Source organism: Furipterus horrens, unplaced genomic scaffold (genome assembly GCF_987537825.1).
Source record: "Furipterus horrens unplaced genomic scaffold, mFurHor1.1.pri manual_scaffold_6, whole genome shotgun sequence".
NCBI lineage: Eukaryota > Metazoa > Chordata > Mammalia > Chiroptera > Furipteridae > Furipterus > Furipterus horrens.
Genome location: NW_028327176.1, coordinates 181,587,484 through 181,597,093, shown reverse-complemented (window position 1 = coordinate 181,597,093; position 9,610 = coordinate 181,587,484). Strand labels below are relative to the sequence as shown.

Below are 9,610 nucleotides of genomic sequence, written 5' to 3'. Positions count from 1 at the left end.
GGTGACTTCACATTGACCATTAAAAACTAGGAAAACACCCTGGTGGTGGTAGATCAACAAAAAATAGAACCAACTTATCTGAAAGTGTGAAGCGGAGTTGTCTGTCCAGCCTGGACTGAGCAACCAAACACAATATATCCATTTTTTACTGCTGCTGAGCCTAAACTCTAACACAGTATAATTTGTATCAGTGCCTAACTTGCAAAACAATTTCAGGAGGCCATTTTTTTTTTTGACCATCTCCCATCATGAAATTCAGTTATTTTACCTTGTATATTTTTCTCTGATTCATCTTCATTCCCACTGTTAATAATTTTCTTGATATCCTCTTCTGTACCTACATGAATTGCTTTTTATTTCAAAAAGATACATTAATTATAAGGTACTGTGCTCTATCACAATAGAAATCATATCCACCAGAGAAACTATTACTTTCTACTTAGTTGAAAATTATACAAGACTTTAAGCTCCACAAGAGTATGTCGGCTACTGTATACCCAGTGCCTATAACAGTGTCTGGCACATAGTAGTTGCTCAATATATATTTGCAGACTGAATTGCCTTTAAGTTTTCAATTACTGGGATGTTTTAAAATTAATTTTTCATTACCATGCAGTCCTAAAGGAAAACCTATCTTAAATGCCTCTATTCCTTCCATAGGTGAAGGCACAGGACGGAGGCTGATACTGGAGGAAGCACGGGTCCGTCGAGTACATATCTGTAAACCGTGGAACACCGTAATTGATGAATACTTGTCTGGTTGTATAAAAACCTTGACCAAAAAAAATCGAGAATAAAATTCCACCAGCAGCTTGTCCGAATATCTTTGGTTACCCACTCCCTATTTTATCCATGTTATGTCGTGACAAACGCCCCAGCCGAATTCTGAGTATTTGGTTCTAAAACAGAATCTGTCATAAATGAATTGTTTGACCCTTGACACTCACCTCTAAAACAGACACTCAGACTTCCTAACTTCTAAGGAATGTGGTTAAAATCAAACGGGAGGAAGAGTAAGCAAACACTTAGAAAAAGATAGTGAGGTACTCGCAGCTTCTGCAAACCGTTTCCACCCCAACTGCCGACCCGACTCGCCTGGAGGAGGTGACGCGGTCTGCGCAGGCGCACCCCTGCCCCGGTTGCAACCCTGTCGGCTGCGCCCATCCCGCGCGCGGCACGCGCACGCTGCCCGGCGTCCTCGCTCCCGTGGCGTCGCCCCGCGTGCGCAGTAGTCGCCGAGGCCACCTCCGGCACCGGAAGTGCTCTGGCGAGTTTGCCTTCAAAATCTTGATTAGCTGAAGCTAAGCAGGGGGCTGGTGACGGCTGAACCCGTCACTGCTGGGTGGATGAGCGCAGAACCGGGTGGTTGGGGCTAAGCAGGACCCTCCTTCCTCGCCCGGATCCTCGCTCCACCCTGCCCTCCACCTGACTGTGGGCGGTTTCCGAGGAGCCTCGGCCTCACAGGTGGGTGTTCGCTCGCCTGGTGCTGTGGGGATCCCCGACCCCCATCGCGGAGTCGGTGAGGGACTCCGGGGCCCGCGGCGCGAGACCGATGCGCATCCCGCCATGAGTCTGCCAGTGCCTGGCGGAGGTCTTAGGTCCGTGTTTTGTCGTTGACATCTGTGACTTAGGTGACGGTCGCTTGACCTGAGGAATCCTGTCCAGCCGGAGGCTTTGGGGACCGGGGGGATCCTACGGATCCCATCTGACGATCTGTGTTATTAGAGAAGTTTACGGCCAAGGGAACATGTTTGTATTCCTTCTCTCTTTTTGACGGATCTTCACCCGAGTCCGTCTTCGCTCCTGCCCCCAAAACTCTCACCTCTGAAAAACTCCGAATAGGCAGATGTGAAATTGTTGAGGATGTTGTTTCTAATTTAGTTTATTCTGGAGCCGGAGAAGCTCACGGCCTCTTTTGTTTCGAGCTGGTATCTTTTAGGAAATTGACCCTCGAAACATTTCCTTCCTATCTAGTATATGGTGACGAAGTTAGAGATAAACGTGGATCCGTAAATGCCTTACTGTGGATAATCTCAAGCCTTTTCTTTCTTCTTTTCTTTCTTTTTACTTACTCATGATATATTTATTAAAATAACACATTTAGGGGGAAAACATCAATACAATGTATACATCATTACCAACAACTGTATACCATCATACAAAAAAGGAGTTTATTTGGGGAAAGCGATTCCTAATTTATGGCAAGTTTTACTTTCAGAAATAAAACCACAAAACAGCACAATCTAATTCAATCTTCAAGGCCGACATGCTGAGCAAGGAATGCTCTTATTCTTTGTAGAAGCTCGTTCTTTACACCGTCAGGTACCAGGGCTCTGCCTTTTGGTGTGATTTCAGCCACCAAGTCATCAACAGTACCCTGTTTAGTCCTTTTTCTTTAATCACCTTTACAGTGTGCCTTCTGTTGATCCTTCCAGCCACATTCACTTAATTTAGCCCTCAGCGACTCCTCGAGGCGTTCTCTTTCTCCAGTTTCTATCCACTTTTGGTTAATCGCTGCTCTCATCCGCGCATCTTTGTGCATCTTGCTAACCACACTCTTCGGCAGCCCAGACTTAGACCCTCCGTGGCTTGGGCGCCTAAGCACACAGAAAGCTAGAACCCACATTTCCGGGGCCTCAAGCCTTTTCTTAATAGCAATGTTTTCTTTTAGCTACGAAGTGCCACTTTTTTTTCTTTTTAATATTGTTGTATAACAGTTGTCCCACTTTTCCCCCCATTGCTTACCCCCACCGTACCCACCCTTCTCCCACAGTCAGTCCCCACCCCGTTGTCCATGTCCATGGGTCATTTACTCTAGTTCCTTGACTAGACCCTTCCCCTACTTCCCCTCCTTCTCTCCCTCCCCTTGCCCCCCTTGTCACTGTTAGTCTGCTCCTTGTTTCCATGCCTCTGGTTCAATTTTGTGCATTTGTTTGTGTTGTTCATTAGTCTCCTGTATTGGGTGATATCATGTGGTATTTGTCTTTCATCGCCTGGCTTATTTCGCTAAGCATAATTCTCTCCAGTTCCATTCATGTTGTCACAAATGGCAGGAGTTCCTTCTTTCCTTCTGCTGCACAGTACTCCATTGTGTAAATGTACCGCAGTGTTTGATCCACTCATCTACAGACGGGCACTTAGGCTGTTTCCAGCACTTGGCTGTTGTAAATAGTGCTGCTGTGAACATAGGGGTGCATAGGTTCTTCTGAATTGGTGTTTCAGGATTCTTCGGGTATAATCCTAGCAATGAAATTGCTGGTTCAAAAGGCAGTTCCATTTTTAGTTTTTTAAAGGAAACTCCATACTGTTCTCCACAGTGGCTGCACCAGTCTGCATTCCCACCAGCAATGTACCAGGGTTCCCGTTTCTCCGAATCCTCGCCAGCACAAGTTGTTTGTTGATTTGTTAATGATGGCCATTCTGACCAGTGTGAGGTGGTATCTCATTGTGGTTTTTATTTGCATCTCTCTGATGGCTAGTGATGTTGAGCATCCTTTCATGTGCCTGTGGGCCATCTCTATGTCCTCCTTGGAGAAGTGTTTGTTCAGGTGCTTTGCCCATTTTTAATTGGGTTGTCTGTCTTCTTGGTATTGAGTCCTATAAGTTCTTTATAGATTTTGGAGATCAAACCCTTGTCCAAGGTATCATTGGCAAATATGTTTTCCTATACAGTTGGTTCCCTTTTCATCTTGCTGATGTTTTCTTTTGCCGAGCAGAAACTGTTTAGTTTGATGTGGTCCCGTTTGTTCATTCTTTCCTTTATTTCCTTTATTAGGAGATGTATTGGTGAAAATATTGCTGCGTGGGATATCTGAAATTTTCCTGCCTATGTTTTCCTCTAGGACTTTTATGGTGTCACAGCTTACATTTAAGTCTTTGATCCATCTGGAGTTTATTCAAAGTGCCACTTTTATATCAGTTACTAATTTACAGCGGTGGTGTTGCCCCCTTCTCTCTTGAATGCACTCATTTGTGTCTTCCTCTTTGAAATCAGACCTGTAGTCACTGCTGAAAACACTCCTAAATGTTTTAGAATGTGCAGATGGCTGCCACATAGTAGCAGTGATAGAATGTTAAGACATCAAGAAAGATTCTTGCAATGTTCATACAAACCTAAATGTGTCAGTGTGCAGCCCTGTTTCCTTTGTAATCAGAGCGCTCCCTCACACAGAAATTGTATTGTATTGATATTGGTAACTTGTGTATTGGCCTGTATTATGCCTTAAAAAAAGGCAGTGCCTGTCAATTTTCCAACATTCCTAGACTATGAAAAGCTTTGTAAAGGTCCTTTATGGCATTGGTTTATTCAAGAAGCATTTCCCTTTTATAGATTCAATACCAGACGTACAACTGGTCTCCAGTGGCTTCTGCATATTGTTCTGAAACTGGTGTCACGATTCTAACAAGTACTCAGGAATTGTAGAATTTACTGTATTAACATTGTTGGGTTTCCATTTACAACAATGTTTTTATTTTTCTCCTTAGCTAGTTGACTTTAAAAAGTGTAGCAGATCAAAATGGTCGATGTTGATAATATGCTAAATAGATTTTGCTGGTGGTGTTTATTGATATAGCTTTTAATTACATTAAAATTGTTATGTTTGCTGATTTATTTTTGCATTGTTCAGGGTAAACATAAAGAACGTTTATTAAATACATGTCTCATATATGTTTTTTGTTGTTTTTTTTTCTGCGCAGGCTGTTTTTTGATGCCCTTATCATAAAAAAGAATTTTCTTCTGCTTCCTGAGTATCGTATGATGATTATAAGGGTAAGAAAAATGTATGCCATGCTATAATTGGTCACGGGTCACTCATTTATTGCTTATTCATAATCATCAGTGAGTGACTATAAATTAGCATTATGGTAGCTTTCATGCCCTAGATGTGAACATTCTGAAAACTGCTTAACATTGTATTGTCACTTTTAGAGTGACACACATTTGTTTTACTGAAGTGCTTTAGGAAAATCAGTGATTGAGCTTCATGTGTTTTTATTTTAGGACATCCATTTGCAGATATTTTTAACATTGTTGCTGATATTTTAGCCTGTGCTTAATAATCTATGCTTGTTTCCTGTTACTAAGCAAAGAAAAATACGCCTAAAATAAATAAAATGATATCGCTTTTACTAAACTACAAGGATTTCAAGGTCTCATTCTGTCTTATTTTTGTCTTTGGTACAATTGCTTGCAGCTCAGGAGGTGCTCTAAATATTTCTTGAATGAATGACCTACACCCATAATGGTGAAAACAGCATTATAAGGGGAGCCCTGTCTAAGATTCCTTTAAAAATTAAGTGGGTAAGGTATCTTTTTAGATGTGAAGTAGGGAAGGCCCTGTATTTGTTGTTTTGTAAGAGAAGAGGAATCTTAGAATTCAAATATTTTGATCTGTTGCCTCTTCTTTTTCAGTGTCTTTGATCACTTCTTTTCCCTAATCCTAGAGGAGAAAAAGACACTTCAAGCCTCTTTGTGGAGGTACCTCACCACATTAAATATTGTTGGCTAGAAGTTTTGCAGTAATATTGAGTTTTTAGTGTGTAACTTTTAAAGGTTTGACTCACTTACTTGGATTTAAATTTCACGGGCCTTTTGTGGGGGGTAGCAGACCCGAGGGTAAAAGGCGGCGAGGCTCCGGCTGCCCACCCCTCCCTGGTGCCGCACACACCGCGTGCGCATCTTTACTCCTAACCATGTCTCTGCCGAGTCCTGCTGCTGGTACTTTGTGTCCCAGCTGTGTCTTCAGGAGAAGTCATCTGTTGTGGGCAGGGGTTCGAAAAATCTCCCCTTCAGGTGAAGAACTTTGACCTCTGGCTGTACTATGACTCCCACAGTGACACCTACATGTACTGGGAGTACTGGGACCTGACCACCGCAGGCCTTGTCACCCAGTGCTCTTGAGACATGGGGCCCAGCACTGCGCCCTCGCCCACTCAGTCCAGATCATGATGCTGCAGACGATCCCGGCCAGCAAGTGCTGCCCACCAGCAGCCAAGCAGTTCCACTGCTTCCAGGATCAGGTTCTCACTGCTCCACACAGTCCTTGGTCGCCAGCACAAGCCAAACTCCTTGGGGGAAAAAATTCATGGTGTACCTTGGTTTAAAAAAAAATGAATTTAGTCATTAGCTTAATCATAAATACAAAAGCCATGTAAGCAAAAGTGTGGTCCTGAAAGAATTATGTAAAGGAAAAGTTTGCTGTGAGATATAGCAGGCATCACCACTGAAGGTTATTTTTCTCTTTAATAATCTCTAAAACAAGAGTCTGGAGTTTTGGACAATCTTGTTTTTATAAATGTTTTATTAATTGAAGCAGTAGGTTGTGTTTACAGTTCATGGTGGTTAGAATTTGGTCTATACGCTTTTCTTGAAATATATTAATTTTTTAAAGTATTGCCAGGTACTGTGTTGGGTAGACCAGTTTCCGTCCTGCATTGTAATTTTAGCAATGATAAGGATGTATATTTGAAAGTTGGGAGAATCATAAATTTACAGTGTTGACATTCAAGAAGAATGATGTCTTTGGCTTAGAGACTACTAAAAGAATAGGAAAAATTATTTTTGTCTGACATTTAGTCAGCTAAGGGTATTTTGATACTATTTTAGTAAACATGTTGTTTCTTTGATAAGCAAGAATTTCTCAGGTCATGTGTAATGTGGCCTTGGATTGACTTGACACTTTGGTGTGTTAGAAAAAGTTAATTATTCATTAGCTTCTAAGGAATTTTATCTGTCTAGAAAGAAGTATTCATAACACAGAGAACCTTCAAAGAAGGCCTGCGCTCGACTTCTCTGAGTTTTAGGCCATTGAATAACTAACAACATAATTTCAACCTTTTTTTTTTTTTTTAGTGGGGAAAGGTAAGAAAGATCAGGAGAAAGTCTATTAAGGAAAAGAGGGAGAGAGAGAAAAGACACACGAGGCCTGCTATCCAAGCTCCTCCACGTCCCCTGTGTCCTGTGCAGCTGGCCCAGCTCTCCTCTTCTGACACTGCTGCCCAGCCTGGTGCCACCACAGGGCATGGATAGTTTCAGGCAGCGGCAAGCACACCGCTCTGGTAGGGATGATTTGAGGATCAAGGAATGTGAGTGCTGAGGGTCAGGAACTAGACAAAGGAAAGAAATCTTAGTAGTTCAGACAAAAACTTGGCAGTACTCATTCATTTAAAGATTGAGTATATGCCGTGTGCCAAGCAGGTTCTGGGCGCTGCAGATTTATCAGTAAGTAACAGAGAGCCATGATCCTTAGTCATGGAGCTTTTATTAAGATAGAGTCTTATCAAAGTGACTCCTAAGAGTTATTATTTAGGTCATGGGATTTTTTTTCTTTTGATTTGAGGTGCTGGTCTTGAGTTAATTACATACCACATTTTATAGGTGTATTGCTTTACAGCAAATCACACTGAAACTTAGTGATTTAAAACAGTTAACATTTATTATTCGATTTCTTTGGTCAGTCTCTGGGCCTGGCTTAGCTGAACACAGGCTGTAATCAAGGTATCAGAGCTGCAGTCATCTCAAGGCTCAACAGAGGGAAGATCTGCTTCCAGGCTGTCCTCACGTAGGACTTGGCAGGATTTAGTTTCTTTGGACTTTTGGAATGAGGGCCTCAGTTCCTCACTGGCTGTTTGCCTGGGGCCTCCATCAGCTCTTTGCCTGTGAGCCTCTTCCCTGGACAGCTCACAGCGTGGGAGCTGGCTTCCCTTTGAGTGGTCCAGCAGGAGAGCAAGAGACAGTGGGCCAGACGGAAGTCACAGTCTAATCTCAGAAATGACATTCTGTTATTTTTGCATATTCTGTTTTCACAAGTTCACGTTCAAGGGGAGGTGACTACACATGAGAACAGATACAAGGGGGCAGAGGGCTTCGAGGGCCATTTCAGAGGCTCCCTGATCATCGATGGATATAACGCTCTTCTTTTGTTATATTTCTTTTTTGTTTCTCTCCTACCCTTTATCCTCTTTCTCCACTCATATTTTCCTGTCTTATCCTCCATAGACACTGCAGTATACTTAGTATATATATTCTCAGATCTTGTTCTATGTCTAAGATTTTTTCACCCAACCATCTATTTTGATCATCTATCTATGATGCTATTTGTAAATTTTGCTTCCATCTGCTACATGGTATTCCATTGTATTTATCGAGAGAGAGAGAGAGAGAGAAATTAGTTAGTTTGCACTGTTAGCTAACATTTTATTTAGGATTTTTACATCTATGTACATAATTGAAATGGGCTTCGTATTCTTACTAAGTTTTGAAATTTTGAAACTGAGGTGATTCCAGCCTCAGAAAAAAAGAGTTGGTCAGTTTTTCTTTTGTTGGATCAACTTTTAGGTGATTGGTATTATCTTCTACTTAGAAGGTAGGTAAAAACCCACTCATAAAAAGCCCTCTGGGCCTGAAGCTTTTTAAAGGGAGAGGTCTTTTATTGAAACTTCTTTTTGTCCTGGCTGGTGTGGCTCAGTGGACTGAATGTCGACCTACGAACTGAGGGGTCACTGGTTCGATTCCTGGTCAGGGCACATGCCTGGGTTGCCAAGTGGTCACCAGTTGGGGACACACAAGAAGCAACCTGTCCGTGTTTCTCTCACACATCGATGTTTCTCTCCCTCTCTTTTTCCCTCCTTTTAAAATCTTTAAAAAAAAATTTTTTTTTCTAGGCAGTAAGAAAAAGAAAAAGAAAAGGGTACTTGGACTTGCATTTGGAAGGGTGAGCAAGGATTGACTAGACAGTGGCAGTCAGGGCAGCGCTATAAGACTCACCTGGCCCTCTTTCCCTGTGACCTCCCATGCACAGAGACCCAGTCACCATCTGTCATTTCAGTTGTTTTTCAGAATTTTATGTTTAATTCTGGAGTCCATCAATCTGTGAAGTCAATGATTCTTCTAGGATTGGCTTTCAGGAACGGGACAGGAGCTCTCTTGTTATCCTGTCTTGCCGTATACTTAAGAATTGAGCCTGATAACTGAGATTAAAGCTGTTTGGGTTTGAAGATCTGATTACATACCCTAATACATAATACATGACATGTATTAGTCAAGTCCACCTGGGTAAAGGAGCAACGGTTGTGCCTTCAGCTAAGGTTAGAGAATGAGAACTACCGAAGACTGGCAGGAAACAACTGCCTGAGGTCATTGATGTGATTTTGACATCCCTGCTTCTCCAGCTGAGGTTGTGATCCATCTCGCTTTATTTATTTTTTTACTTACTATTTTATTCTTGCTTATTCTATTACCGGTGTCCCAATTTTCTGCCTTTACCCTCCTCCATCCTGTCCCATCCCCTGCTCCCACAGTCCATCTTCACCCCATTGTCCATGTCCATGGATCACTCATACATGTTCTTTGACTAGTCCCTTCCCCTTCTTTCCGCCGTTCTACCCCCCCCCCCCTTTCCTCTGGCAGCTGTCGGTCTATTCCCTGCATCCACGTCTCTGGTTCTGTTTTGCTCATTAGATTCCTCTTATAAGTGAGATCACATGGTATTTGTCTCCCACTGACTGACTTATTTCACTTAGTGTGATAGTCTCCAGTTCCATCCATGCTGTTGCAAAAGGTAGGAGTTCCTTCTTTCTTTCTTCTGCATAGTACTCCATTGTGTAGGAA

At 42.3% G+C, this 9,610-nt stretch overlaps 1 protein-coding gene and 1 pseudogene across 1 annotated transcript in view; one reads left to right on the top strand and one right to left on the bottom strand.

Annotated features, from left to right (window-relative positions):
- Nucleotides 1-1,212: 1,212 nt before the first annotated feature.
- The window catches only part of KATNA1 (katanin catalytic subunit A1), a 37,392-nt gene continuing 28,994 nt past the window's right edge, over nt 1,213-9,610 (top strand). The window contains exons 1-2 of the mRNA XM_090279963.1: nt 1,213-1,464; nt 4,699-4,771. The gene's annotated coding sequence lies outside the window, so the exon portion shown is untranslated. The remainder of the gene's footprint in view (nt 1,465-4,698; nt 4,772-9,610) is intronic.
- Nucleotides 2,249-2,557, bottom strand: LOC150007938 (transcription and mRNA export factor ENY2 pseudogene; annotated as a pseudogene).